The following is an 8,197-nucleotide window of genomic DNA, read 5'->3' on the forward strand; positions in this document are numbered from 1 at the left end:
CAATAAAAACAGCAAAATATTTTTTTATTATTTGAGGGTAAACAGTTACATATGGTCGCTACAAATAGCCATCTGTTTCAGTCAAAGAGACTTCCTCAGGCGACTCAGAACCTCTCGACGTCGAAAAGAAAAAAAGCTATTATATTTATATTATATTATTTATTACTTTTATTATATTATACATATTATATTAGTTATATTATATTATATAATATATTTATAAAAAATATTATATATATATATATATATATACGTGTGTGTACATCTATATGTGCATATATGTATTTTTATGTATATATATATATATATATATATATATATATATATATATATGTGTGTGTGTGTGTACATGTATATGTGCGTACATGTATTTTTGTGCATATATATATGTGTATATATGTATTTTTACGCATCTATATATGTGCGTATATATATAAAGGGCGAATGATCTCTTTTTCTGGGTCAACGGCCAACTAGCACCGTGTATATTTGTGTGTGTGTATATGTGTATTGGGGTGGAGAGGGCTCCCGTAAGCCGTGGTGAAGGCAACCTTTCTAGGAGAAGCAAATCTCTGATTTAAAAAAAACATAAAGCGGAAGACCATTACCCGCATTAAGCTGGTTTGCAGTTTAATTTGTTGCTGGCTATCTTGCTCTTGCTTGTTGCTGGATCTCAGCATTTTGAACCGAGAGAGAGACTTAGCTGTCGTACAAAGCTAAGATTCTGTAACATCATATTTGTATAGATACTCCCTCAGGCATTTGGGCTCATGGATTTTAAATGTCTGAGGGAGTGGCACTCGTCTGACAAGACGTTGCAATCATATATATATATATATATATATATATATATATATATATATATATATATGCATGTGTGTGTGTACTGTTATATGTGCATATATGTATTTTTACACATATATATATATAAGAAGAAAAACGATTGAATACATATTTTTATCAAAACCAAAATACCATTTTTAAAACCATATCTGAAGAAAACTAAGCATACAAAAAACACATGATATTTATGTAAAACATTAAACAAATTAAAAAAAATTGTGAATGTAGATTCATTTCTTTAAATCTACATTTTTCTTTTATTGGAGCGACACTTTTACTTATGTAAATTATGCACACACACACACACATATTAATTATATAAGAAACAACTTTGGTTTTCATACATCAAGTAAATTTCACAGTGTATAAAGATTATTTGATACTGGAGATATTCATAATTGTACCCTATTTCCAAAAGAGGGAAGATATAACATATGATAAATATTTGGAATCAAGTTTCTCATTACTGTTATTTCAGATCATTTGAAATCATAACAGCAAGTTTTAGTCTCCCCCTCCATTAAAGCTGGAGGTTTTGGGGAAATATCAGATATTTTGTAATTCATATGCAAAACTAGGAAAACAAATGACTATGATAGAAGTATTGGTAAAGGTGCAGTATCTTTCCACTCTCAAAAAATTCTTCAAAATGACCGCTATAATGGGTTTTCGATGGTGCTGAAAACAAAAATAACAGTTAAATCCACGAAACGAGTAGTTTCCAAGATATGAAGAAATTATAGTTTTAAAAAGTGAGGGATCGCTTTTCTATATGAATTTACAGTAAAATGAGCACTCACTTTAATTATAGTTTCAATAAATATATATATATATATATATATATATATATATATATATATATATATATATATACATTTTCTTTTTAATTTTTTATTTCCATAGTTTTTGGACCAGGCGCGAACGCAGACCCCACAATTTTAATGAACCACCGTTCTGCAGGATCAAACATACCCATTATTGTGTCTTGATACATCTTCTATCATTATATGTAATCAGTTTTTTAAAATAGTCAACCATATAGGAGCCTATTCGTGACCATACACACATACACACAGACATTCAGCTTTATATTATATATATATACATTAGTAAAACAACATCTTGGTATTTGGAATATAGACTTTTTTTCATATATATATATATATATATATATATATATATAGTTTACAAAAAGTTTTAGATGAGATAAGTCATTGCTACCGTATGGTATCTAAAACGGTCCCCAATTATCGGGTTTGAAACCGACGGTAATAAGGTCTTATCTCATCTAAAACTTTCTGTAAACAAAATATAAATACGCTCTTATTTTCGGATTTTCTTTATAATTGAGCACTTTGCTGGATTTCTCCCCCCCCCCTTCCAAATAATTATGGCTTGAGGTAGTTGCCTGTCTAGCCGCACTGATGAGCTCTGAAACAGCTAGACAGTGTTGTATGTGGATGACTAATATATATATATATATATATATATATATATATATACGGGGTATCTTTAATGCACTTACACTTTAATTGTTATCAGCGTTATCTGGACAATAATGATCATCGATATGAACATTTGCAGACATGATTCTCCAATCACATTTGCCTTTATATTAGAAGATTATATATATATATATATATATATATATATATATATATATATATATAACTACTTCATTTATTCACATAAATTTAATATACGAAAGTATAGATTCATGCGTAAACTTTAAGTATTTACTTCAAAAGTGCTCAATACGTAGGTAGAGCTAGTTAGTAATTTATAAAATATATATGGCGATTAAGCTACACTGAATATTCTGCGTTTCATCCAACTATAGGATTCGTCAGGCTATAGTTGGATGAAACGCAGAATATTCAGTGTAGCTTAATCGCCATATATATTTTATAAATTACTATATATATATATATATATATATGTATGCGTGTGTGCTCTGGTGTCAAACATGCCTACACATTTAGTTACAATAACAAAGACTCGCTTGCATCAAAACACCGAATACATTTTTACTCTAAAAAAAAAAAAATTAATGTCATTTCCTTTCGTATTTCTCTGAAAATTCATTCAGGTTACATTTTTGTTTTTACTCCAATATCCGACAAGTAGACTCTGATCCTTGAGATTTCTAAATGCCATCAATGAGGCCATTACTTCCTTTGTATATCCTCAGCCCTATTTGTCCCCATGAGGATTTTTCTACATGCTATTAAATCAAGTTTTACTTGCAGGACCCGTAGAAATGTATTTAATTAACAAATATGTTTTTTAAAGCAGATATTTTTTCTGGGTAGCGCAAAATAGTTTCTTGGACAGAAAAATACAATAACACACAGCAAATATCAATTTATTAACATTTCTTTGGTATATGTTGTATTTTAAATATAAAACGGATCCAAATGGGATAAATTAATAAGTACTAATAAATATTCAGAAATAATATTGTGCTACATAGTTCAATACAAATAATAAAATCACATTGTAAGAGACATTCTTTAATTTACTTCAGTTCAGCACTTCTTAGCACACAATGTTTCTTGGTTTTTGCCCAGTTTCTTTTGAATGTTCCATTTTATACGTAATGTTTTGCTGACTTCTTTCACGTTTACATACAAATATTAAAATCAGTTTTTTTGCTTGTTTGTTTCGCATACAAATATTAAAATTAGGTGTTTTTTTTCTCAATGTTGCAAAGAAAAGAAAATCATGAGAAAGATTGAAACCATGGCATAGAAACAATTATCGATTCAATTGTAGAATAGAGACTCAGAAAAATCTCACCTATTTTGATAAGCATGAAAGCATTTTAGATAAAATTAATTATTGATCTTAATTGTATTTTTTGCACATGAAAATAAAATTGTAATTTATTTTTTTACTATTGGAAATTTAATTTTATTTCAAAATCTTAATTATTTGTGTTGTGTTTTCTCAAATAAAAAATATTTAGATTTTTTGAAAAAATATTTTCCTTTGTAAAAGATATTTCTTTTTAAGTATTTTGATTTTTAAAAAAAATTTTTGGATTTTTTAAAAAGACATTTTGATTTTTGAAAAAATATTGAATTTTTGAAAAAATATTGATTTTTGAAAAGGAAATATTTTGATTTTTGAAAATAAATATTTTGATTTTTGAAAATAAATATTTGGATTTTTGAAAAGAAATATTTGGATTTTTGAAAAGAAATATTTGGATTTTTGAAAAGAAATATTTGGATTTTGGAAAAGAAATATTTGGATTTTTGAAAAGAAATATTTGGATTTTTGAAAAGAAATATTTGGATTTTTGAAAAAAAAATATAAATTGATATTTGCAAAACATATTTTGATTTTGAAAAAAAATATTTTGATTTTGAAAAAAAAATATTTTGATTTTGAAAAAAAATGTTCCAAACTAAACAACAACAAAATGTTATTACAAAAAAATAAAAAGCAAATAAAGATGCAGAATTGTTCGGATTATTCGGACTACTATCTTCACCTTAGTTGTTCTTTTCACGACGTTTTAGCCGATATAACCTCCGTCAGAGAATTTTATATCAAACTAAAGATTCGTGAATGTGAAAAAATGCACCTGAAGAATGCATGGTGTTGAATCGGCGAAAAACATGAAAGCAGCAACCAAGATGAGAAGAATAATCCTAAGAATCGAAATACAAATTCAGAATCCTCATCTAAAAATTCCCAAGCATAAAATAACAAAATAATGCTTCCTCAGTGTTTGCATAATAATCATATAAAATCAAGTCAATAATTGAATTTTTCATAGATAAAATATTACCATTTTTAATGACATACAGAGAAAAACAAACAAGTCGCATGGGTGTCGTCCCCCTCTGTTGCTGCATGTGAGATGACGCCACAAAAAATAGCGAAGAAATGATGAATGTGAGAAGTGTTAAGGACCAACGTTGCCTTCACATTTTCGCCAAGTTTTAGAAAAATCTAATGCATGGGGCAAAAGTTATGGGGTAAAAAGTGTCATTTTTTGCAATTTTAGGGCATTTGTGACCTCTTTTGAGCTCCTGGCAACGCCGAATCCCAGTGAAAATGGACAAACGGTGCAGTTTCACGCCTTAAGACATGTATATTTGAATTCAGCACCATAGAAAACCACTATATAGACATAAATATCAAGTTTTTGAGTAATATGAAAAAAAAGCTACAAAAAGGCATGTTTTTTTAGCCCTAAAAGTCCCAGTTGGATGCGAACCAGAATTTTGCCAGGGTCACCCATACTGAATTAATATTAAGAATAATGGCTTCCACATTTTGGCCAGGTTTCAGGAAAATCTAATGGAGAGATCAAACGCTATGGGGCAAAAAGTGTCATTTTTGGCCATTTTGGGGCATTTTTTACCTCTTGATCCCTGGTAACTTTTTTGTACCTCTTTTGATTCCAGTGTAAATAGAAAACTATGCAGTTTCAGGCTTTAACACATGTATATTTGAGTTGACTACCGTGAAAAACGATTATATAGTCAGACATATCAAGTTTTTGTTGAGAAATATGAAAAAATAGCCACAAAATGGGGCATTTTTAGCACTAAAGCTCCCGAGGGACGCGAACCAGAATTTTGCCAGGGTCACCCATACTGGATTTATATTAAGAACATTGGGTTCTATATTTTGGCCAAGTTTCAGAAAAATCTAATGGATGGATCAAAAGTTATGGGGTAAAATATGCCATTTGGGGCATTTTTGACCTCTTTTGTGCCCCTGGGGACGCAATGGGAATTTTCGCAAAAAAAGATTTTTTTATTGTGCACATCTATTTAATGAAATACAATTTGTGGTAGCAAAATTTCAGGAAAAACTAATGGACGGTTATCTGGCAATAGTCCGGACTAACGGAAGCACGGTCGCCACTGAAAACATAGGTCCCTCTCCGATAAATCGTGGGATCAAAAAAATTGTCGCTTTTTTTTTTATTCGGAGTGAAGAATTTCGTTTCATATTCATTTCAGGTGGTGAAGTAAGTCTGACTAGCTATTTGCTTTTGCGCTTCCCCTCGCCACTTGAAATGTTTTCAAATGGAAACTAGGAAATAGCACTTTTTTCTCGCTAACTTTTATGTGACAGCACGGATATATATTTATGTAAATATATATTGGTCTTTATTATAGGGTGGAGGATAATAGTGAATGGTTTAAACTTTGAATGAAAGTTGCATTTTGAAGAGTTTAGTACATAAATTTAAATTTAAAAAAATAAATTTTAGTTAAAAAAATAAATAAATTTTAGTTAAAATAAATGAATCAATCAATTTTAGTTTAAAAATACATTTTAGTTCAAAAAAATACATTTTACTAAAAATAATACATTTTTGCTCAAGAAATACATTTTAGTTAAAAAAATACATTTTAGTTAAAAAAAAATTTTCAGTTGAAGATAAAATGAATTCTAGTTAAAATAAAAGGTAAAAATTAAAATCAACAATTAATTTACTACGTTTCCGAATACTTTTTAGATAAGGATTGCTAACTCGTATAATTCAGATTCTTTGAACTACTGTTCTCATCTTAAGTGCTATTTTCACAACGTTTCGGTTGATGTAACCTCCGATCTTCTTCAAGTGTATCTTGTCGAACTTGGGAATGTTTCTGTCGAACTCGAGAATCAGTATGGAATTTCGAATGAAATCCTTTATTTAGTCCACGGGAGTAGCATGTTCTTGTTACTGTAGCCCTGACTGAGTAGAAGTTTAAAGTAATTCGCAATTGTATTTTGAGTGTCGCCAGGGACGTACAGACAGGGAATACTATGAGTGCCTAAGCACTTGTCTCTTTTACTCCTGTTTTAAAGGTGCTCTTTTCAGAGCAATGTACTATAGGCCTGCGCTCCACCGAGACACTGTTTTTTTTTTTTTTTGTTTATTTGTCACTTGAGCACGTTCTCAACACGTTCTCAACACGTCACCGAGTGTCGCCCACACTGAAGATTGAACCTTCAACCTCCAGAACTTTCAACTGGATTTTACGAAGTTCAACAGAAAGATTGACGAGTTCAATAAAATATACCGGAAGAAGGTCGGAGGTTTCATTGACCGAAATGTTGTGCAAATAACACTTAAGATGAATTACTTTTATAACAAATTTGGACGCAAAAAATAAATAAAATAAAATAAATAAAACAATGTTTTTTCAAAAGTCCAAATTTCACAATTGGACTATTATTAACTTACCTGAATGAATAAATCCATTTGGAATTCTTGTATTTAATTTTTTTTTTTTCTGTCAAGACAAAACGAAATGAAATTATTTATATAAGTGTATATAAATAAAGCGTTTTTTTATATATGTATATATATATATATATTTTGTTGTTGTGCTTTCAACAGTTATAAAATATAAAGGATAATAACGAAAAGCGCGTAAAGTCTCCGTGTAGTGTTTTTATTTGTGTCTATGAAAAGCGTCACTTTCCGAGCTGTACACGTGTGCGCGGAATCGAAGAATGAATGGAGATGGATGCAAGGAGTTTTTCCGCGTTTTAGGTGGTTAGATTAGAGAGTGAGCAGGGATGGGGGTGGGGCTAAAGGAGAAGCAGCGGAAAAAGTGAATGAGAGGGGGCGGAGAGAGTGAATGAAGAAGCGGCTGATAGGAGGCGGAGGTGTAGGAAGAGGCGAAGGTAGGAAGAGATGAGCGCAGTCCTATAAAGTGTGTTATCTGCATATATGTTTGCTGCGCGCGCACGCGCGTGTGTGTGGATGCAAGTTTGATGCGAGGAATCGGATGGAAGAGGACTGAACTGATGGAAAAAAAACAGAAGTCAGTGCTTGCTGCGAGTCATTCATTGATATGAGAAAGAGAGAGAGGGAGAGAGAGAGAGAGAGATGGAGGGGCGGGGGAGAGCAAGAAGAGAAGAAAAATAGAGATAATACAAAAACATGGAGAAATCAAAACACTATTTAGAGACAAAGATACCTGAACATGCCGGAGTCAAAAAACATTACACATATTAAGTGCGTATATATATATATATATATATATATATACATTTTTTTACATAGGAATCACCACTTATCAAGGCCCAAAGGCCACTCGAGGATAAGTGTTGATATATATCTTGCTAGATTCAGCCACTCTGATAAGTCGTAGATGACGGAACACGTGTCACTGGATAATTATATTTTAAAAAAATAATACATATGCAGCTCCCCATTTGGGGGGTACCAAACTGGTCAAAGGGAAAATTATTTTCAACTCGCATTTAGGTAAATATGCACTTCCATATAAATAATTGAATTCATTCAATAAGTATCGCTAACAAAAACAAATAAACATTTTTATATATATATATATATATATATATATATATATATATATATATATAT

At 30.5% G+C, this 8,197-nt stretch overlaps 1 protein-coding gene across 3 annotated transcripts in view; it reads right to left on the minus strand.

Annotated features, from left to right (window-relative positions):
* Positions 1 to 7,418, minus strand: part of LOC145242662 (protocadherin-17-like) — a 397,110-nt gene extending 389,692 nt beyond the window's left edge. For 2 of the 3 annotated variants that reach the window (XM_080105793.1, XM_080105794.1), the window contains exon 1: positions 7,046 to 7,418. The gene's annotated coding sequence lies outside the window, so the exon portion shown is untranslated. The remainder of the gene's footprint in view (positions 1 to 7,045) is intronic. The other variant, XM_080105792.1, reaches the window with a different exon arrangement.
* Positions 7,419 to 8,197: the final 779 nt, after the last annotated feature.

Source organism: Euprymna scolopes, chromosome 21, assembly GCF_053919585.1.
Source record: "Euprymna scolopes isolate OS-2025 chromosome 21, ASM5391958v1, whole genome shotgun sequence".
In the NCBI taxonomy this organism is placed as follows: Eukaryota; Metazoa; Mollusca; class Cephalopoda; order Sepiida; family Sepiolidae; genus Euprymna; species Euprymna scolopes.